Genomic DNA, 24,273 nt, shown 5'->3' with positions numbered 1-24,273 from the left:
ACGTGGTACCTGCTCATTAAATATGTGCATATTTAATGAGCGGGTGCCATTTGACAGCTGAAGCAGGAAGAGAGCAGCGCCGACAAACATGGAACAAGCAGGGGAGCTGCAGAGAAGGGTGAGTATGATCTGACACCCCCGTTCCCCCTTCCCCGGCCGACCCCCGGTATATGACTCGTGTATAAGCCGAGAGGGGGACTTTCAGCCCCAAAAAATGGGCTGAAAATCTCGGCTTATACACGAGTATATATGGTATAATTGGCATGAGTACTGGTTTGGGATCTGTATGTGCCAGTATTATGTTTTTGAGGGTTTCAGAAGATAAAAGTAGCAAGTTTTTGTTGAGGACAAGATTTGTTGTGGGTCGTATGTATGGGTGGCAAAGAGGTTGATTTTTCCTCTGTGTCCGTCAATAGAAGACACAATCATCCCTTTGGTATTTCATGTTATCTACAAATCAGAGCTGTGTTTGAAATACTTTCTCAGGTTCGACAATATTGATTTCCTTACAATTATATGCCTTAATGTACAAATGAATATCATTCAAATCATCATCAGCAGAGTAAGAATCTACAACTATGGGCCAGTGTCCTCTATATCAGAGCTGCCCTACAATGCATTTTTATCTATCTTTGATACATACTTAAGTATTGTACAGTAGTGCAGAGGGGTTGGTGCAGCGTGACAGACAGGCAGTGACCACAGGAACAGTTCAAAACAAAGTCTCTTCAATGTCCAACGTACTCCCACACGGAAAACAAATGGTATCCTCCAGATGCAGCCAGGAATCAAGACAGTCTGTATCCAGGACCTTTTGCCAAGGGTAACTGCACCACCGTGCTACGATGAAGGGTGCCAGGCCTTTTGGCTTCGCTTAGCTCTGTGTTACTTCACACTGGCTGAGCTTTGCAGAGCCACGTGCTCTGCAAGTTTGCAAGCCAAGACTGACACACCCAACTCTTTACTGCAGGGTTTTTTAAATGGAATCTGTGGCCATGGACCACTTGTAAGACCTGGCCGCGAAGGAGTGAACTGCCCCACTACCATCCGGTAAATCTGCTTTGGTCAAATAGCTTGACCAAGACCAAACTTACTTTTATTTTGCACTGCAATCACAGCTATGCCTGTGATTGCAATGCACTCCAGTGGTCATAATACGCTTCTATGCGCATCCTGGGGGACACATAGCGACCCTCACATATAACACCTGTCGCTGCCTCAAAATATGCTGTTTTTGTGATGGTCAATATACATGCATTTAATACAATAAAGGCTATGTAGAAGCTATACAGAGCTCTATATAGGTATATTATGTAGAGGTTATACAGAGTGATATATATATATATATATACTAGCTGAAGAGCCCGGCTCTGCCCGGACATAGTAACTAACTGTGGTTAGTTATAGCAAATTATAATTATCCTCCATCCCATAGTCCTGTGCCCATATGCCCATCATACATATCCACCATCCCATAGGCCCGTGCCCATATACCCATCACACATCCTCCATCCCATAGTCCTATGCCCATATACCCATCATACATATTCTCCATCCCTTAGTCCCATGCCCATATACCCATCACACATCCTCCATCCCATAGGCCCATGCTCATATACCCATCATGCATATTCTCCATCCCATAGTCCCATGCCCATATACCCATCACACATCCTCCATCCCATAGTCCCGTGCCCATATACCAGTCATACATATCCTCCATCCCATAGTCCAGTGCCCATATACCCGTCATACATATCCGCCATCCCATAGTCCCATGCCCATATACCCATCATACATATCCTCCATCCCATAGTCCAGTGCCCATATACCCATCACACATCCTCCATCTCATAGTCAACCATTATGACATCATAATGAGCGGAGGGGCTTGCAAGCTATGATGACATCAGCGTCGCCATGGCAACCATTATGACATCATAATGAGGGGCGGGGCTTGATACACACACACTTTTTCCCCATTATGTAGATAGGGACAAAATTGTTTGGTAAATTGGAATGCGCGGGGTTAAAATTTCGCCTCACAACATAGCTTAGGACACTCTCGGGGTCCATACGTGTGACTGTGCCAAATTTGTGTCTGTAGCTGCGACGGTGCGGATGCCAATCCCGGACATACACACACACACACACACACACATATACATACTTACATACATACACACACTTGAGCTTTGTATATTAGATATATATACATATATATAGTGGGGGAAATAAATATTTGATCTCTTGCTGATTTTGTAAGTTTGGCCACTGACAAAGACAAGAACAGTCTATAATTTTAAGGGTATCAAACATAAAATCCAGAAAATTACATTGTATAAATTTTATATATATATTGTGTAGATATTTTTGATATTCTATCTCTCTATGTTAAAATTAACCTACCCTTAAAATTATAGACTGTTCATGTCTTTGTCAGTGGGCAAACTTACAAAATCAGCAAGGGATCAAATACTTATTTCCCCCACTGTATATACATAGCTATACTATTTATATACATATACGTTTATATACATACATAGTATACATGGTGTAGATATAGATAGATAGATATATTTATATATATATAATGTCTGTATACAGTGTACAGTATATATATATATATATATATATATATATATATACACAGTATAATATTATGTAATTTGTATGTGTTTATAAATCCGATAGCATACAAAGAAAAAACTGCGATCAAAGACTCCAAAAATATACATGAACGTATTCAAAAAAGTATATAACAATTTTATTAGGTGCATAGGTACAGGGAGGGGAAGGGTTCCACCAAACAGCACATGTTAAAGCAGGGTGCTCTCAAGGACAACATAACAATCATGTGTATATATATATATATATATATATATATATATATACTAGCTGAAGAGCCCGGCGCTGCCCGGGCATAGTAACTAACTGTGGTTAGTTATAGCAAATTATAATTATCCTCCATCCCATAGTCCCGTGCCCATATACCCATCATACATATCCACGATCCCATAGGCCCGTGCCCATATACCCATCATACATATCCTCCATCCCATAGTCGAGTGCCCATATACCCATCACACATCCTCCATCCCATAGTCCCATGCCAATATACCCATCACACATCCTCCATCCCATAGTCCAATGCCCATATACCCATCATACAAATCCGCCATCCCATAGTCGAGTGCCCATATACCCATCACACATCCTTCATCTCATAGTCCCAGGCCCATATACCCATCATACATATCCTCCATCCCATAGTCCTGTGCCCATATACCCATCATACATATCCGCCATCCCATAGTCCCGTGCCCATATATCCATCATACATATCCTCCATCCCATAGTCCCATGCCCATATACCCATCACACATCCTCCATCCCATAGTCAACCATTATGACATCATAGTGAGTGGCAGGGCTTGCAACCTATGATGACATCAGCGTCGCCATGGCAACCATTATGACATCATAATGAGGGGCGGGGCATGACGCGCACACACTTTTTCCCCATTATGTAGACAGGGGCAAAATTGCTTGGTGAATTGGAACGCGCAGGGTTAAAATTTCGCCTCACAACATAGCCTAGGACACTCTCCGGGTCCAGACGTGTGACTGTGCCAAATTTTGTGGCTGTAGCTGCGACGGTGCGGATGCCAATCCCGGACATACATACATACATACATACATACACACTTTGAGCTTTATATATTAGATATCACATATGGGGATGCATATCAAATAGTATTGCTAGGTAGTGGTATTGCACATTCCCCATATGGCCAATAATCCTAGAAAGAGCCTGCACTACCTACATCAATAATAGTTAATCATTCAAACATGACATTACCGGATAAATGAGCAGGAGCACATCCAGGAGCGTCCACCCCAATGCGCGTTTCGGCAGTCAGTGCCTTTCTCAAGGAGTGTGTTTATAAATGCGATAGATTATTAGATTATTATTATTATTGCATTTGTTGGGTTTGTGAATGTTGTATTGATGTATATATGTTATGCTTCTGTATTCATGTTATATTTATGTGTAGTATATTGTGTGTGATTGTGTGTATCTTGTGTTTATCTGTATATGTTGTCTTTATTTGTATGGTATGTTTGTATGTATGTGTATTGTGTTTGTGGTTTGTGTGTTGTGTTTTGGGGAATGTTGTGTGGTTTATGTTCTGTCTGTTTGTATGTGTGTGTTCTATTTATGCGTGTTTTTGGCTTGTGTTGTGTTTATGTATTTTCTGTGTGTATGTGTGTATTCTGTTTATTTGTATGGTATGTTGTGTTTCTGTGTATGTTGTGTGGGTTTATATGTATGTTGTATTGCTCTATTTACAGTTGTGGCCAAAAGTATTGACACCACTGCAATTCTGTCAGATAATACTCAGTTTCTTCCTGAAAATGATTGCAAACGCAAATTCTTTGGTATTATTATCTTCATTTAATTTGTCTTAAATGAAAAAAAACACAAAAAGAATTGTCCTAAAGCCAAATTGGATATAATTCCACACCAAACATAAAAAAGAGGGTGGACAAAAGTATTGGCACTGTTCGAAAAATCATGTGATGCTTCTCTAATTTGTGTAACTAACAGTACCTGTAACTTACCTGTGGCACCTAACAGGTGTTGGCAATAACTAAATCACACTTGCAGCCAGTTGACATGGATTAAAGTTGACTCAACCTCTGTCCTGTGTCCTTGTGTGTACCACATTGAGCATGGAGAAAAGAAAGAAGACCAAAGTACTGTCTGAGGACTTGAGAAACCAAATTGTGAGGAAGCATGAGCAATCTCAAGGCTACAAGTCCATCTCCAAAGACCTGAATGTTCCTGTTTCTGCCGTGCGCAGTGTCATCACGAAGTTTAACACCCATGGCACTGTGGCTAACCTCCCTAGATGTGGACGGAAAAGAAAAATTGACAAGAGATTTCAGCACAAGATTGTGCGGATGTTGGATAAAGAACCTCGACTAACATCCAAACAAGTTCAAGCTGCCCGGCAGTCCGAGGGTACAACAGTGTCAACCCGTACTATCCGTCGGCGTCTGAATGAAAAGGGACTGTATGGTAGGAGACCCAGGAAGACCCCACTTCTTACCCCGAGACATAAAAAAGCCAGGCTGGAGTTTGCCAAAACTTACCTGAAAAAGCCTAAAACGTTTTGGAAGAATGTTCTCTGGTCAGATGAGACAAAAGTAGAGCTTTTTGGGCAAAGGCATCAACATAGAGTTTACAGGAGAAAAAAAGGCATTCAAAGAAAAGAACACGGTCTCTACAGTCAAACATGGCGGAGGTTCCCTGATGTTTTGGGGTTGCTTTGCTGCCTCTGGCACTGGACTGCTTTACCGTGTGCATGGCATTATGAAGTCAGAAGACTACCAGCAAATTTTGCAGCATAATGTAGGGCCCAGTGTGAGAAAGCTGGGTCTCCCTCAAAGGTCATGGGTCTTCCAGCAGGACAATGACCCAAAACACACTTCAAAAAGCACTAGAAATTTGTTTGAGAGAAAGCACTGGAGACTTCTAAGGTGGCCAGCAATGAGTCCAGACCTGAATCCCATAGAACACCTGTGGAGAGATCTAAAAATGGCAGTTTGGAGAAGCTATTTGAATATCAGGGACCTGGAGCAGTTTGCCAAAGAAGAATGGTCTAAAATTCCAGTAGAGCATTGTAAGAAACTCATTAATGGTTACCGGAAGCGGTTGGTCGCAGATATTTTGGCTAAAGGTTGTGCAACCAAGTATTAGGCTGAGGGTGCCAATACTTTTGTCTGGCCCATTTTTTGAGTTTTGTGTGAAATGATCAATGTTTTGCTTTGTTGCTTCATTCTCTTTTGTGTTTTTTCATTTAAGACAAATTAAATGAAGATAATAATACCAAAGAATTTGTGTTTGCAATCATTTTCAGGAAGAAACTGAGTATTATCTGACAGAATTGCAGGGGTGTCAATACTTTTGGCCACAACTGTATGTGTGCAATGTGTGTTGTGTGCATGTGTGTAATCTGTTTATCTGTATGTTGTGTGGGTTTATGTGTGTATATGTGTATTCTTTTTATGAGTGTGTTTGTGTATGTGTGTTGTCTGTATGTGTGCTCTGTTTATGTGTGTGCTGTGTGTTTGTGTGCTTTGTGTGTATGTGTGCTGTGTTTATGTGTGTTGTGTGTATTCTGTTTATAAGTGTGTTGTGTGTGTGTGCTTTGATTATGTGCGTGTTTTGTGTATGTGTGTGCTCTGTTTATGTGTGTGTTGAGTGTATGTATGTACTCTGTTTATGTGTGTGTTATGTTTATGTGTATGTTGTGTGTATGTGTGTGCTCTGTTTATTTGTGTTGTGTGTATGTATGCTCTGTTTGTGTGTTGTGTGTACATGTATGCTCTGTTTATGTGTGTGTTGTGTGTGTGCTGTTTATGTGTGTTGTGTGTATGTGTGCTCTGTTTGTGTGTTGTGTGTACGTGTGTGCTCTGTTTAAGTGTATGCTCTGTTTATGTGTGTTGTGTGTATGCTCTATTTATGTGTGTACGTGTGTGCTCTGTTTATGTGTGTGCTCTGTTTATGTGTGTTGTGTGTATGTGTGCTCTGTTTATGTGTGCATGTGTGCTCTGTTTATGTGTGTGTTGTGTGTATCTGTGCTCTGTTTATGTGTGTGATGTGGGTATGTGTGTGTGCTCTGGTTATGTGTGTGTTGTGTGTATGTGTGCTATGTTTATGTGTGCTCTGTTTGTGTGTTGTGTGTACGTGTGTGCTCTGTTTATGTGTGTGCTCTGTTTATGTGTGTTATGTGTATGCGTATGCTCTATTTATGTGTGTACGTGTGTGCTCTGTTTATGTGTGTGCTCTGTTTATGTGTGTTGTGTGTATGTGTGCTCTGTTTATGTATGTATGTGTGCTCTGTTTATGTGTGTATGTGTGCTCTGTTTATGTGTGTGTTGTGAGTATCTGTGCTCTGTTTATGTGTGTGATGTGGGTATGTGTGTGTGCTCTGGTTATGTGTGTGTTGTGTGTATGTGTGCTATGTTTATGTGTTAATTATGCAAATTGTCTCTTCAGAGAGGAAGAGGACTAGAACTCTAGTGCCACCTATTGGAGGTAGCAATCCTAAAAGTCAATGTTGACCCTGTAAGGAGCCTAGTTCATGACTTAGGATAAAAGCCAAGCCAGAATCTCCATTTGCAGACACTGTGTTTCGGGGTACTGCCCCTCATCAGTGCAAAGTGGGAGATCTGGTTTGGCTGTGAGAGAGGCATATATGTTTATGTGTGTGATGTGGGTATGTGTGCTCTGGTTATGTGTGTGTTGTGTGTATGTGTGTGCTCTTTTTATGTGTGTTGTGTGTATGTGTGTGTTGAGTGTATATGTGTGCTCTGGTTATATGTGTGCATTGTGTGTGAGTTTTGTGTGTATGTGTGCTCTGCTTTTGTGTGAGATGTGGGTATGTGTGTGCTCTGGTTATGTGTGTGTTGTGTGTATGTGTGTGCTGTTTATGTGTATGTTGAGTGTATGTGTGTGCTGTGTGTATGTGTGTTGTGAGTATGTGTTCTCTGTCTATGTTTTGTATGTGTGTGCATTTTGTGTTTGTGAGTGTTGTGTGTATGTGTGTGCTTTGGTTATGTGTGTTGTGTGTATGTGTGCACTGGTTATGTGTGTGTTGTGTGTATGTGTGTGCGCTGGTTATGTGTGTGTTGTGTGTATGTGTGTGCGCTGGTTATGTGTGTGATGTGTGTGCACTGGTTATGTGTGTGTTGTGTGTATGTGTGTGCACTGGTTATGTGTGTGTTGTGTGTATGTGTGTGCACTGGTTATGTGTGTGATGTGTGTATGTGTGTGCTCTGGTTATGTGTATGCTCTGGTTATGTGTGTGTTGTGTGTATGTGTGTGCACTAGTTATGTGTGTGTTGTGTGTATGTGTGTGCGCTGGATATGTGTGTGTTGTGTGTATGTGTGTGCGCTGGTTATGTGTGTGATGTGTGTGCACTGGTTATGTGTGTGTTGTGTGTATGTGTGTGCACTGGTTATGTGTGTGTTGTGTGTATGTGTGTGCACTGGTTATGTGTGTGATGTGTGTATGTGTGTGCTCTGGTTATGTGTATGCTCTGGTTATGTGTGTGCATTGTGTGTATGTGTGTGCATTGTGTGTGAGTCTTGTGTGTATGTTTGCTCTGTTTATGTGTGTGATGTGTGTATGTGTGCTCTGGTTATGTGTGTGCATTGTGTGTTTGTGTGCATTGTGTGTATGTGTGCTCTGGTTATGTGTATGCTCTGGTTATGTGTGTGCATTGTGTGTATGTGTGTGCATTGTGTGTGAGTGTTGTGTGTATGTTTGCTCTGTTTATGTGTGTGATGTGTGTATGTGTGCTCTGGTTATGTGTATGCTCTGGTTATGTGTGTGCATTGTGTGTTTGTGTGCATTGTGTGTATGTGTGCTCTGGTTATGTGTATGCTCTGGTTATGTGTGTGCATTGTGTGTATGTGTGTGCATTGTGTGTGAGTGTTGTGTGTATGTTTGCTCTGTTTATGTGTGTGATGTGTGTATGTGTGCTCTGGTTATGTGTATGCTCTGGTTATGTGTGTGCATTGTGTGTTTGTGTGCATTGTGTGTATGTGTGCTCTGGTTATGTGTATGCTCTGGTTATGTGTGTGCATTGTGTGTATGTGTGTGCATTGTGTGTGAGTGTTGTGTGTATGTTTGCTCTGTTTATGTGTGTGATGTGTGTATGTGTGCTCTGGTTATGTGTATGCTCTGGTTATGTGTGTGCATTGTGTGTTTGTGTGCATTGTGTGTATGTGTGTGCACTGGTTATGTGTGTGATGTGTGTATGTGTGCTCTGGTTATGTGTATGCTCTGGTTATGTGTGTGCATTGTGTGTATGTGTGTGCATTGTGTGTGAGTGTTGTGTGTATGTTTGCTCTGTTTATGTGTGTGATGTGTGTATGTGTGCTCTGGTTATGTGTATGCTCTGGTTATGTGTGTGCATTGTGTGTTTGTGTGCTCTGGTTATGTGTGTTAGTGGTTAGTGTCTGTCTGCACTCACTATGTGGTGCTGCAGTGAGGATGCTGCTGCACAGCAGAGCAGAGTTGGTCCGGTGAGAGTTGGGTGTGATGGGTCGGGGATGACATTTCGGCACTGTTTCCCCCTTCCATCCTTCCCTCCATGCTTCCCCTGTGTTTTTCTCTCCAGCCCTAAACGTGTCAGGCTTTGTCACATGCTCTGTGTGTGTTTTTGGAGAGCATTTGAATAAAAGGCTCTATGCCAGGTATTGGTGACACAGTGGGTGGAAATTTCAGCCTCTCCACAAAGAGTTGGGAGCTTGTATTTGCATAAGGTCAGAGTGGCGCTTCTGACAGAACTTTCAGCATCGCTGTCGCCTAGCAACGCTCTTGCACTCTTGGTCCCCGCATTAAATTGACTGGTCCTTCCCTTTTCTTCCTTTCACAGTCAGCCTTACAATAAAATGTCACCCTTCCAACCTGTGCCTGTCACCCACCAGGTCAGCTGTGTCTCTCCTCCAACCCTGCTCCTTGTCTTCTAATCAGGCAAGGAATGAGCTCATTTCATTTAAACTCTTCCAAAAAAACATCTCCTCCACTGGATTGTGTTAATTAATATTAATCATATCCCCCTATTGTGTTATGATGAAATCCTCCATAAAACACATTAGAGATTAGTGTGCCCTGCATATCAGCAGCTGGGGAGATGGGGGGATCACTAAGCTGTGGGGCAGTTGGTCCAAGGTTGGGCTCAGCATGGCACTCTCACAATGAAGCCCCTCTTGGCTCTGAGATGAAAGCTGCTGACAGGATACAGATGCTGAGAGCTGGTGTTAATGGAGGGTCATTTCTGGACAATGGTATCCATCACTCGTCTCATGACTTGGGTGTCACATGAAGCCATTTGTGACAATCACGCGAATATGGGAGTGATCCCATCCTTCCATTACAGAGGAGCTACAGTGCATGCCCAGCCATGCAGAGACTAATGCATTATGGATGTATGTGGACTCATAGCTCTGCCAGATAGAAGGCATTCCCCATCAGATCAGCTGCTGTTTGGAAGGATCTGATGATCAGCCAGAGGAATACTGCGTCAATGCCTAAAACACTCAGAAACTCCAGAGGTGTAAGGTTCATCATAACACCAGAGAGGACAGGATCCAGCAGGAGGGTGGCCAATCTGTCCATTGTTAATCACGTTAAAGATCCATCAGATTGTCCTCATCATTAAAATGTTGGATCGCACAGAAAGGGAAAAAAAAAATAAAATAAAATGCATTTTACCAAAAGGCTGGTTAACCATTTCCCAGCCAGAGGTGGCAGCAGGAAGAGGAGACCCTGGTAAGTAGGAGGTTAACTAGTTGTTAGGAGGCTGGGATGAGAACAATGACAGTTCCATGGGGTTAATGAGTTCTCTTTCAGCTGACATACTATTCTATTGGTGGCATCTCTTACAGATAAACTCTTTAGTAATTGAGGTCTGCAAGACGCTCCAAAGATTAAGAGACAAATGCCCTTTCCTTAAAATGGAGAGTTCATGTGTCTACCCCTTTGGAGAATGGGGCACACAGAGCTTCTTATCCTAAGCCCTAGATTCACATTGCTCCAATTCATCTGCTCCTGGCAATAAATAGGTAGGCATTAAGACACAGTATGTGGCACCTCTGCTCCTGTGCTCTGCCCACAGCCTAATACTGCAGTGATGCTGAGCCTGGGCAGGAGAGCAGCTCAGAGCCCTCTGTGATAAGGAATCCGATAATAGCCAGAGAAAACAGTGTGAATAGTCCCATACACACACCTGCCCCATCCAGGGGGGAAGGATGGGCTCTGTCTGCATGCTGTCACTATGGCATCAATCTTCTCATCTAGATACAGGTTTACTCTACAATGCAAGCTCCATATAATAACACAGAGTTCCTGTGTTCTGCAATTTGATGACTAGTATCAATGAACTGATCTCCATTTAATTAAAGTTTTATTTAATTAAACAGAATAAATGTGTATATATGTATATGTATTTATATATTAAATAGATAAGTTCATAATGTTCCTTTATTAACATTTAATAAATAAATACAAATAGAGAAAGTGAAGTTATTTCTGAAATGAGTGTGACTAATGAAGTGTAGGAATTCTCGGCAGCTCACACTCCGCAATGTTCTGTCTCTGCCGCATATTCGTGCTGGACAGAGGGAAATGGTCAAACTCCACTGGTAGAAATCAAGTACAATTCTTACCTGTTAATGGACAGTTATGTAGGAATATGGCTCCAGATCAGAGCGATCGTGAAAGTGTTTAGAGAACGAAGAACAATATATTCTATAAAATCAAAGTCAACGAAGAGTCTACAAGACTGGACTAGAAAGTCATGGAAGGGGTTACAATCCTCTCCGTATAACATTCCCACATGTGATCTATAGTCAGTGAATATATTATGTGTGTGTATATATATATATATATATATATATATATATATATATATATGTATATACATAAAACAAGTGAGCAGCTCGCATAATGTAATTAGGTGGCAGACATTTATGCTAAAGATAGTGATTTATATATCCAATAACTCAGCCTTCTACCACTATATATATATAGACATGTAGGGTATATGCATTGAGCCTGCTCGCTCTGCGCTGGTGCCGGCGCTATTCCTGCACACTTTGCCCGGGTATTCGGAGGAGAAGGAGCTGACTGCGCCTCCTCGCAGTCACTGATGTGTACAGGGTGCAGGTTCTTGTTTTACATCGTTTTTGGCTGCAAAGGATCAAACAGTACAGACTCCTGAATATACCTCCATTGTAGGTAGCGCCAGGAACAATAGATAGATAGATAGATAGATAGATAGATAGATAGATAGATAGATAGATAGATAGATAGATAGATAGATAGATAGGCAAATCAATCTGTCATGGTTAGAAATGTTATTTAATATCGAATATTGGAACGGGGCCATAACATGGGTTTGATACGTTTTTCTTCCAAAGGGGTTGACTGTCTTGTGTATGTATACCAAACTCTTTGATCTCTTTGTGTGTGTGTGTGTTTGACTTTATATATACACACACACATTGTAAGTAGACATGCGTACGAGCCCTACTGGCTTTATGCATGTGTGCCTATGTGTGTGTGTATATATATATATATATATATATATATATATATATATACAAGCAAAAAGCTAACTATATTAATTTTAGTTACTAGTTTGTATTTGCTGTCGCATAATGTATGTAAGTGTTAGTAGTATATATGTATGTATATAAGTATATATACTTACACACACATAAAGCCAGTAGTGCTGGTATGCACATGTATTTACGATGTTTGTATATACATAAAGACACACACAAAGAGTTTGGTATACACTAGACAGTAAACCCTTTGGAAGGCAAAATGTATCAAACCCATGTTATGACCCCTTTCCAATATTCCATATTTTCTAGTATTTAAAGAACTTTTCCAACCATCACAGACTGATTTGCCTATCTATCTATCTATCTATCATCATCTATCTATAATCTATCTATCTATCATCATCTATCTATAATCTATCTATCTATCAATCATCTATCTATCTATCAATCATCTATCTATCTATAATCTAGCTATATATCTATCAATCATCTATCTATCTATATTATATCTATCTATCTATAATCTATCTATCTATTATCTATCCATCTATTATCTATCAATCTCTAATCTATCTATCTATCTCTCTATCATCTATTATCTATCTCTATCTATCTATAATCTATCTATCTATCTATAATCTATCTATCTATAATCTATATATATATTATCTATCTATCTATAATCTATCTATCTATAATCTATATATCTATTATCTATCTATCGATCTATTTTCTATCCATCTATTATCTATCTGTCTATCTATTATCTATCTATCTATCTCTCTATCATCTATTTATCTATCTATCTATCTATCTCTATCTATCTATCTATCTATCTATCTGTCATTTACCTATTATTTTATCTATTTTCCATTTTTTACTCTATCACACATTGTCTGCATTGCTGTACAGTATATGAATATTCAGGTGAAATCAGACACTGAGAGGAAACAAAATCCTGCATGAACACAGACCCCATCTAGTAGTTCTGGTGTGGCGGCATTAGTTGGGGGAGATGGACAGAGATTCCTGCAGCCCCTCTCAGTGAGGCTACGGGCGCTGGATTACTGTTTGCCATCAGTTGTGTCGGGCTCCGAGAACCAAGTGGTTCATGAATATTATTTTGAATATTGTCTTTCTGTCTGTTTTTGCTCATCAATTCACTATCAAAATCTGGTGTGAACAGTAGAGACTGAACCAGGATTATCTACCTGAGTCCCCGCACACATCACCCTTCACTATGAGGGACCATGTAGCAGGGGACAGGAGGGGGTCACTCAGTGTCCTTGACTTCAGGTGTACCCCTGTGAGTCCATGGGTAAACTTTTCTGTCCCCTTTCTGCCCTCCATCGTCTGCTAGGACTGTTCCTGGTTTCTTGATACCAGTGCGCTAATTACATCTCTTATTTTATATTTACAGATGTGTATCTGATATGGTGGAAGCGATCCTGTCAATAACTGGCAAAAACGAAGAAAAAGTCGATGATGCGTCCGTGATCACATCCTTCCCAGGAGAAAATGAGAAAATGTCATTTAAATTGTTCATTAAACTTTAACAAAGTTGCAGCCTCTTCTCTTGTCTCTTCTATTCTCTCTACTTTCTTATCCTCTCTTCTTTCTCGTCTCTTTCTTCTCTTCTGTCTTCTCTCTTCTTTCTCTTCTCATCTCCTCTCCTCTCTTCTTTCTTTAAATCTCTTCTTTCTCTCCCTCCTCTTCTATTCTTTTTTTATCTTCTCTTCTTCTCTAAACCTCTCTTCTATCTCTCCCTCATATATGCTTCTCTCTTTTTTTCTCTTCTCTTGTATTCTTCTCCCTCTCCTCTTCTCTCATCTCCTCTCTTCTCTTGTCCTCTCCTATCTTCTCCCCTCTACTTTCTCTCTCATCTAGCTTCTTTCTTCTCTTCTCCTCTCTTCTCTTCTCTCTTCTTTCTCTCCCTCATCTACACTTTTCTCTTCTCTCTATTAGTGTTGCAATTATTGCTATTGTCCCACTGACAGAGATAACCATGATAGACTACTGTGAAACTACTGTGTAAATAGCTCTACATCATCCCTGCTACCCCCCATCTGTCTGTCCACCTTACCGATGTAATGTTGCAGCAGTCTTTGTGTATTAGCTTGTGTCTGTAGTGAAGTAGCTGTGTACAGCGGGGTACTGTGCAGTCAGGCTGAGTGTAGCAGGCAGTGCTGATGTGTGGAGCTGCCTGTAATCACTGCTCTGTATATGGGGAGTAGCTGTGTACAGTGGGGTACTGTGCAGTCAGGCTGAGTGTAGCAGGCAGTGCTGATGTGCAGAGCTGCCTGTAATCTCTGTTCTGTATATGGAGAGTAGCCCTGTACAGTGGGGTACTGTGCAGTCAGTCTGAGTGTAGCAGGCTGTGCTGATGTGCAGCGCTGCCTGTAATCTCTGTTCTGTATATGGAGAGTAGCCCTGTACAGTGGGGTACTGTGCAGTCAGGTTGAGTGTAGCAGGCAGTGCTGATGTGCAGAGCTGCATGTAATCACTGCTCTGTATATAGAGAGTAGCTGTGTACAGCGGGGTACTGTGCAATCAGGCTGTGTAGCAGACAGTGCTGATGTGCAGAGCTGCCTGTAATCACTGCTCTGTATATGGAGAGTAGCTGTGTACAGCGGGGTACTGTGCAGTCAGGCTGAGTGTAGCAGGCAGTGCTGATGTGCAGCGCTGCCTGTAATCACTGCTCTGTATATGGAGAGTAGCTGTGTACAGCGGGGTACTGTGCAGTCAGGCTGAGTGTAGCAGGCAGTGCTGATGTGCAGCGCTGCCTGTAATCTCTGTTCTGTATATGGAGAGTATCCCTGTACAGTGGGGTACTGTGCAGTCAGGTTGAGTGTAGCAGGCAGTGCTGATGTGCAGAGCTGCATGTAATCACTGCTCTGTATATAGAGAGTAGCTGTGTACAGCGGGGTACTGTGCAATCAGGCTGTGTAGCAGACAGTGCTGATGTGCAGAGCTGCCTGTAATCAATGCTCTGTATATGGAGAGTAGCTGTGTACAGCGGGGTACTGTGCAGTCAGGCTGAGTGTAGCAGGCAGTGCTGATGTGCAGCGCTGCCTGTAATCACTGCTCTGTATATGGAGAGTAGCTGTGTACAGCGGGGTACTGTGCAGTCAGGCTGAGTGTAGCAGGCAGTGCTGATGTGCAGAGCTGCCTGTAATCACTGCTCTGTATACCGAGAGTAGCTGTGTACAGTGGGGTACTGTGCAGTCAGGCTGCGTGTAGCAGGCAGTGCTGATGTGCAGAGCTGCCTGTAATCACTGCTCTGTATACGGAGAGTAGCTGTGTACAGCGGGGTACTGTGCAGTCAGGCTGAGTGTAGCAGGCAGTGCTGATGTGCAGAGCTGCCTGTAATCTCTGTTCTGTATATGGAGAGTAGCCCTGTACAGTGGGGTACTGTGCAGTCAGGCTGAGTGTAGCAGGCAGTGCTGATGTGCAGAGCTGCCTGTAATCACTGTTCTGTATATGGAGAGTAGCTGTGTACAGTGGGGTACTGTGCAGTCAGGCTGAGTGTAGCAGGCGGTGCTGATGTGCGGGTCTACCTGTAATCACTGCTCTGTATATGGAGAGTAGCTGTGTACAGTTTGGTACTGTGCAGTCAGGCTGAGTGTAGCAGGCAGTGCTGATGTGCAGAGCTGCCTGTAATCACTACTCTGTATATGGAGAGTAGCTGTGTACAGTGGGGTAGTGTGCAATCAGGCTGAGTGTAGCAGGCAGTGCTGATGTGCGGGGCTGCCTGTAATCACTGCTCTGTATATGGGGAGCAGCTGTGTACAGTGGGGTACTGTGCAGTCAGGTTGAGTGTAGCAGACAGTGCTGATGTGCAGAGCTGCCTGTAATCTCTGCTCTGTATATGGAGAGTAGCTGTGTACAGTGGGGTACTGTGCAGTCAGGCTGAGTGTAGCAGGCAGTGCTGATGTGCAGAGCTGCCTGTAATCTCTGCTCTGTATATGGAGAGTAGCTGTGTACAGCGGGGTACTGTGCAGTCAGGCTGAGTGTAGCAGACAGTGCTGATGTGCAGAGCTGCCTGTAATCTCTGCTCTGTATATGGGGAGTAGCTGTGTACAGCGGGGTACTGTGCAGTCAGGCTGAGTGTAGCAGACAGTGCTGATGTGCAGAGCTGCCTGTAATCTGTGCTCTGTATCTAGCTGTGTACAGCAGGGTACTGTGCAGTCAGGCTGAGTGCAGCAGACAGTGCTGATGTGTGGAGCTGCCTGTAATCACTGCTCTGTATATGGGGAGTAGCTGTGTAAAGCGGGGTACTGTGCAGTCAGGCTGAGTGCAGCAGACAGTGCTGATGTGTGGAGCTGCCTGTAATCACTGCTCTGTATATGGAGAGTAGCTGTGTACAGCGGGGTACTGTGCAGTCAGGCTGAGTGTAGCAGGCAGTGCTGATGTGCAGCGCTGCCTGTAATCTCTGTTCTGTATATGGAGAGTAGCCCTGTACAGTGGGGTACTGTGCAGTCAGGTTGAGTGTAGCAGGCAGTGCTGATGTGCAGAGCTGCATGTAATCACTGCTCTGTATATAGAGAGTAGCTGTGTACAGCGGGGTACTGTGCAATCAGGCTGTGTAGCAGACAGTGCTGATGTGCAGAGCTGCCTGTAATCTCTGTTCTGTATATGGAGAGTAGCCCTGTACAGTGGGGTACTGTGCAGTCAGGCTGAGTGTAGCAGGCAGTGCTGATGTGCAGCGCTGCCTGTAATCACTGCTCTGTATATGGAGAGTAGCTGTGTACAGCGGGGTACTGTGCAGTCAGGCTGAGTGTAGCAGGCAGTGCTGATGTGCAGAGCTGCCTGTAATCACTGCTCTGTATACGGAGAGTAGCTGTGTACAGTGGGGTACTGTGCAGTCACTCTGAGTGTAGCAGGCAGTGCTGATGTGCAGAGCGGCCTGTAATCACTGCTCTGTATATGGAGAGTAGCTGTGTACAGCGGGGTACTGTGCAGTCAGGCTGAGTGTAGCAGGCAGTGCTGATGTGCAGAGCTGCCTGTAATTACTGTTCTGTATATGGAGAGTAGCAGTGTACAGCGGGGTACTGTGCAGTCAGGCTGAGTGTAGCAGGCGGTGCTGATGTGCAGAGCTGCCTGTAATCACTGCTCTGTATATGGAGAGTAGCTGTGTACAGTTTGGTACTGTGCAGTCAGGCTGAGTGTAGCAGGCAGTGCTGATGTGCAGAGCTGCCTGTAATCACTACTCTGTATATGGAGAGTAGCTGTGTACAGTGGGGTACTGTGCAATCAGGCTGAGTGTAGCAGGCAGTGCTGATGTGCGGGGCTGCCTGTAATCACTGCTCTGTATATGGGGAGTAGCTGTGTACAGTGGGGTACTGTGCAGTCAGGTTGAGTGTAGCAGACAGTGCTGATGTGCAGAGCTGCCTGTAATCTCTGCTCTGTATATGGAGAGTAGCTGTGTACAGCGGGGTACTGTGCAGTCAGGCTGAGTGTAGCAGACAGTGCTGATGTGCAGAGCTGCCTGTAATCTCTGCTCTGTATATGGGGAGTAGCGGTGTGCAGCGGGGTACTGTGCAGTCAGGCTGAGTGTAGCAGACAGTGCTGATGTGCAGAGCTGCCTGTAATCTGTGCTCTGTATCTAGCTGTGTACAGCAGGGTACTGTGCAGTCAGGCTGAGTGCAGCAGACAGTGCTGATGTGTGGAGCTGCCTGTAATCACTGCTCTGTATATGGGGAGTAGCTGTGTAAAGCGGGGTACTGTGCAGTCAGGCTGAGTGCAGCAGACAGTGCTGATGTGTGGAGCTGCCTGTAATCACTGCTCTGTATATGGAGAGCAGCTGTGTACAGTGGGGTACTGTGCAGTCAGGCTGGGTAGCAGACAGTGCTGATGTGTGGAGCTGCCTGTAATCACTGCTCTGTATATGGAGAGTAGCAGTGTACAGTGGGGTACTGTGCAGTCAGGCTGAGTGTAGCAGACAGTGCTGATGTGTGGAGCTGCCTGTAATCTGTGTTCTGTATCTAGCTGTGTACAGCGGGGTACTGTGCAGTCAGGCTGAGTGCAGCAGACAGTACTGATGTGTGGAGCTGCCTGTAATCACTGCTCTGTATATGGAGAGTAGCAGTGTACAGCGGGGTACTGTGCAGTCAGGCTGAGTGCAGCAGACAGTGCTGATGTGTGGAGCTGCCTGTAATCACTGCTCTGTATATGGAGAGTAGCTGTGTACAGCGGGGTACTGTGCAGTTAGGCTGAGTGTAGCAGAGAGTGCTGATGTGCAGAGCTGCCTGTAATCTCTGCTCTGTATATGGAGAGTAGCAGTGTACAGCGGGGTACTGTGCAGTCAGGCTGAGTGTAGCAGACAGTGCTGATGTGTGGAGCTGCCTGTAATCTCTGCTCTGTATATGGAGAGTAGCTGTGTACAGCGGGGTACTGTGCAGTCAGGCTGAGTGTAGCAGACAGTGCTGATGTGCAGAGCTGCCTGTAATCTGTGCTCTGTATCTAGCTGTGTACAGCGGGGTACTGTGCAGTCAGGCTGAGTGCAGCAGACAGTGCTGATGTGTGGAGCTGCCTGTAATCACTGCTCTGTATATGGAGAGCAGCTGTGTACAGCGGGGTACTGTGCAATCAGGCTGAGGGGTACTGTGCAGTCAGGCTGAGTGTAGCAGACAGTGCTGATGTGTGGAGCTGCCTGTAATCTCTGCTCTGTATATGGAGAGTAGCTGTGTACAGCGGGGTACTGTGCAGTCAGGCTGAGTGTAGCAGACAGTGCTGATGTGCAGAGCTGCCTGTAATCTGTGCTCTGTATCTAGCTGTGTACAGTGGGGTACTGTGCAGTCAGGCTGAGTGCAGCAGACAGTGCTGATGTGTGGAGCTGCCTGTAATCTCTGCTCTGTATATGGAGAGTAGCTCTGTACAGCGGGGTACTGTGCAGTCAGGCTGAGTGTAGCAGACAGTGCTGATGTGCGGAGCTGCCTGTAATCTGTGTTCTGTATCTAGCTGTGTACAGCGGGGTACTGTGCAGTCAGGCTGAGTGTAGCAGGCAGTGCTGATGTGCGGAGCTGCCTGTAATCACTGCTCTGTATATGGAGAGCAGCTGTGTACAGTGGGGTACTGTGCAGTCAGGCTGAGTGTAGCAGACAGTGCTGATGTGCGGAGCTGCCTGTAATCACTGTTCTGTATATGGAGAGCAGCTGTGTACAGTGGGGTACTGTGCAGTCAGGCTGAGTGTAGCAGGCAGTGCTGATGTGTGGAGCTGCCTGTAATCACTGCTCTGTATATGGAGAGTAGCAGTGTACAGCGGGGTACTGTGCAGTCAGGCTGAGTGTAGCAGACAGTGCTGATGTGCGGAGCTGCCTGTAATCTGTGCTCTGTATATATCTGTGTGCAGCGGGGTACTGTGCAGTCAGGCTGAGTGCAGCAGACAGTGCTGATGTGTGGAGCTGCCTGTAATTACTGCTCTGTATATGGAGAGTAGCTGTGTACAGCGGGGTACTGTGCAGTCAGGCTGAGTGTAGCAGACAGTGCTGATGTGCGGAGCTGCCTGTAATCTGTGCTCTGTATCTAGCTGTGTACAGTGGGGTGCTGTGCAGTCAGGCTGAGTGTAGCAGACAGTGCTGATGTGTGGAGCTGCCTGTAATCACTGCTCTGTATATGGAGAGTAGCTGGCACTGAGCATAGTGAAGCAGCTCCGAGTGGCTGATCTGATTAGAGGGGGCACACATCTCCCTGGCCCTGCTGCTATCTCTCTGTCTCCCTCCATATAGCAGCACTAAGGTCCTGTCTCAGATTACTGATTATATCAAGAATTCTGCTAACACCTATCATTTCCAGTCATCTCCAGTCATCTTCCTTCTGTCTTCAAAACATCTAGATCATTTGCGATTCCACTTGCTGTTTCTACTTATTGAGTTCTCCATGTCTCTCTGCAACTTGTCATAACCTGTAATAAATCCCCTTTTGTGGGAAGTTAAAAGTCCACAGGGCACCAGCTCCATATACAACTACAGGGCAGAGGCAGGGAGAGGACTCCATCTTCATTTGCAGGGTTCTCATTTTAACTCTTTCCAAGCCACAGCCTCTTCTACAGTAAACACTTGACTCATGGATATGGGACGGACCCCCACTCCATCTTAAAACCACCATAACTACAGTAAACCTAGGCACTAGAATAAATACACAAAACATTATTTTGGTTGTCAAAATGGCCACAGCTTTATTTAAATCACAGGATTAAAACAATCACAGTAGGAGTCAGGTGAAGTGCTAGTACATTGGGATTCACAAGTACTGTGATATCCCCAGCTGTCTGACATACAGAACCAGGACAGACAGCCATAAAGGGGTGGCACACCCCGGCTTGCCATTCAAGCAGAGCCAGTAAACTTTCAGGGCACCAATGACCCTATTATCCTCACTCCTGTGCTTAACCACTGTGCCCGCCCCTGATTGACGTTACCATTACAACGTCCTTGAGGCTGGCCACCAAAGCCGAGCCTGTTCACCACCATGAGGTTTTACATCCTCTATTAGTTAAAATGAGTCCACCTTAACTTGTCTGCAACTTCCACCTGACTCCTAAACCGCCACCAGAGAGGCCATTTGACACCTTAAATGGACTCGACCCCCATCAACCATGCCTAATAAAGCCATCAACCATTTCTACATGCTATGGAAAGACTGTGCATACAAGTAATAAAAAATAAAATTCCAGAGCTCCGACAGATTAATTTTATCAATGCCATGCTACCAGGTTATGATCCATAATACGGTAACTACAGCAAAATAACAGTTGCTAAACATCCTGCAATGAGGATCCCATAATGGGGAATGTGGAAAGTAAACCATAATTAAGGTCGTAGCTACAATCTGAATACCTGTATGACATCTGTCATGCCTCAAAAAACTATTATACCGCATGTATTGTAGCCAGTGCTAATCACCAATTCACAAATGTTAGTTCTAGAAACCACCATTATTTACAGTAGCTGTGCAGTAAAATTTTTTAAACCCACTTACTATCACTACCTGAAAAGTGATGAACATATCAATAGAAAGATATAAATAGGGAGTAATTAAAACCTATACACAATATAACATCAACATTATATCCGACCATAAAATAATGTTCAGAATATCTGGAAGTAGTAATTTAAATAAGCCTAAAGCAGAAAAGGTATACAAAGGCATTATTAATAACCCTACAACACCATAGTTAATTGTTTTTCATGCACTTGATAACATTTACTGATGACCTCTCCAACTGGGTCAAAGGCATTGGGAATAGGCATATTGCCCTTCGTGCTAATGCACTTGATTACTTTACCCTTAGCCACTCCCACTGGCTCAAGGGCACCGGGAGTAGGCTTACTGCCCTTTGTGTTAATGCACTAGATTATACCCTTAGCCGCTCCCACCAGCTCAAGGGCATTGGGAATAGGCATATTGCCCTTCATGTTAATGCACTTGATTACTTTACCCTTAGTCACTCCCACTGACTCAAGGGCACACAGATTAGGTACATTGCTCTTCAGTTTCATGCACTAGATAACTGCATTGTCCAGACGACAACCTTGTTCTCTTCTCCCCTCCTTGAGTGAACTGCAAACAGTGAGTAAAGCTTTGGAACCGCATACTCGGGTGTCCTCCAGTTATTCCCGCACCACTACACCTGGATACCAGCCTCCATACCATTCTGCACCTCTCCTCATCCATTGCACCTACACTGCCCTGGGACTACAGCTCCACCTGTGGGGAGCTACACCATCTTTGCTGCACCACACCATCAGTCCCAGCGGATCTGCATGCAGTGTTGGCTCAACATCTTACTTGCCAAACACCACGGGTGGCGTCACGAACTATTCTAATAAACTTTAACACCATTAACATCACCACCATTGATATTGGGCACCCAGGGCCACGGACCGGGTCACCGCTGCTGTGACCCATTCCCACCTTGACACCGACCCGGTACCGAGTACCCCGCTGCCCTGGGTGTGCTAGGGCGACCCACATACACAAGATGGTTACCCTCCACACCAGGGGGCCATACCTGAGATGATTACCCCTCAAAACCAGGGTGCCATACCTGAAATGGTTACCCTTCCAAACCCAGGGGGGTCAGCGGCCAGTTTATTAACAAATAACATAAACATTTACAATAAGTATTAAATACTCAATCTTATACGACATAAGGGGGGGTTCTTGGAGCCCCAAAAATTCTGGCTAAATATTTGGCAAAAACACAAGATCTTAAAACTCCACGTTACCCTCAGCCGTAAAACACCAGCTCGAGGGCACCAAACATCCCATTCCGGGAAGTCCAACCACCAAAAGCTCCCGGGTAAAACCCCGTCCAGAGCCGTAACCAAAAGCCAGATCCACCGAAACAATTTTTAACTGTCCAGAATTTTAACTTCCAATTCCTTTTCGCTGATTCAGCGTCAACTCCAAGAACCCCACCCCAGAGGTCCATACTTAATATGGTTACCCCTACTGACCAATTTGTAAATAACTTCAAGGACCCACTAAATGGAAAACAAATAACTGTTTTTTGTTTTTTGTTGTTTTTTTGTTTTTTTGATTTTTAAATTTTTAATTCATGTTCTTATTAAAATAAACATAAAATAAACATCAAAGCATAAATAACATTAACACGCTGGGGGGAGTCCTTAAAGCTCCCAAATCTGGTGATTACCAAACATAAAATGTACCAACAATTACTCCCAGCCGTTACCCCACTAGCTCGGGAGCACCATAGCCACAAGGGTTCCAATGTTCACTTGAATTTCATGGGGATCCAACAAACTCTTGCCGAAACTCCCCTCCTCCTTTCACCAGGTCCAGAACCTTATTAACTTCCAAAAGAGGAATCCATATCCCATTGGATCCCCCAGACCAATTTCTAACCAACTTCAAGGACCCCCCCCAACCACCAGGCTCCAGGTAATCCACTCAGGCCTGTGCTATCCGCCATCTTAACTAATATAAAATAAGCACTTGGTGGGTATACACCGATTCCTTTTTTTTTATTATTTTTTTTATTATTATTCACGCCTTTATTAAAACAAACATACAATAAAACATCAAAGCATAAATAATATTAACACGCTGGTAGGAGTCCTTGAAGCTCCCAAAATCCGGTGATTACTAAACATAAAGTGAACATAGAATGTACCAACAATTACTCCCAGCCGTTACCCCACTAGCTCGGGAGCACCATAACCACAAGGGTTCCAATGTCCACTTGAATTTCCTGGGGATCCGACAAACCCTTGCCGAAACTCCCCTCCACCTTTCACCAGATCCAGAACCATATTAAATTCCAAAAGGAGGAAACCATATCACATTGGATCCCCCTGACCATATTTAACCAACTTCAAAGACCCCTCCAACCGCACAAGATGTGAGATAAGTGAGGGTGAAAACCATGCAGGTTTACAACCAAGGTATACAACAGGTTAATAATGGAAAATATCCCATCGTAAGGTCCAGAAAGAGACAGAGATGGGCAATGCTGTGTTATATGCTGTAACCATAAATGAGAAGCCGCCTGCTCCTCTACAGCAGTTACAGACTCTAATCACCAACTGCGCATAAATGGTAAGAAATATGTAGGTCTAATATAAGCTGCCTGCAGTCACAGGTGTGTGAGCAGAAAACTGCAAGTTCTGTATCCCAGTCAGTCACTCTACTACATACAATTACTATAGATGAGAGACAGGACTGAAAACTGGTCCCATGATGTGTTTTCCAGAGCAATGTGCAGCATCACGCTAGGAGTGCCCACTCATTGCCCTCCATGTGCTGAGTTATTAGTGCCCCCTCACTGCCCGCCATGTGCTGAGTTATTAGTGCCCACTCAAATGTGCCGAGTTACTCCCCGATTATTTATTTTACACATGATAAAACATAATCCATTCAGGCCTGTGCTCTCCACCATCTTAGGTAATATAAAATAAGCTCTTGGTGGGTATACTCTGATCATGCAACATACGAGGGGGAGGACTAAAGGCAGCAATAGCTACAGAAATCAAGCACTAAGCTGGAAGTCATGTCCAGATTATATGTACAGCCAGGGAAATGACCTGGAGACACAGGATGTCTATACCCAGCATGATCCGTATATAGCAGAGTGAGGAGTGATATCATGTATACAGACC

General features: G+C 44.0%; 1 long non-coding RNA gene across 1 annotated transcript in view; it reads left to right on the top strand.

Annotated features, from left to right (window-relative positions):
• The window catches only part of LOC141083978 (uncharacterized), a 312,249-nt gene extending 298,538 nt beyond the window's left edge, over window positions 1-13,711 (top strand). Inside the window, exon 3 of the long non-coding RNA XR_012230882.1 lies at window positions 13,572-13,711. This is a non-coding gene — a long non-coding RNA (uncharacterized lncRNA). The remainder of the gene's footprint in view (window positions 1-13,571) is intronic.
• The last annotated feature ends 10,562 nt before the right edge of the window (window positions 13,712-24,273 follow it).

Source organism: Dendrobates tinctorius, unplaced genomic scaffold (genome assembly GCF_039654945.1).
Source record: "Dendrobates tinctorius isolate UK_male_01 unplaced genomic scaffold, ASM3965494v1 ptg000022l, whole genome shotgun sequence".
Taxonomy (NCBI): Eukaryota; Metazoa; Chordata; class Amphibia; order Anura; family Dendrobatidae; genus Dendrobates; species Dendrobates tinctorius.
This window is presented reverse-complemented; position numbering and strand designations above follow the sequence as displayed.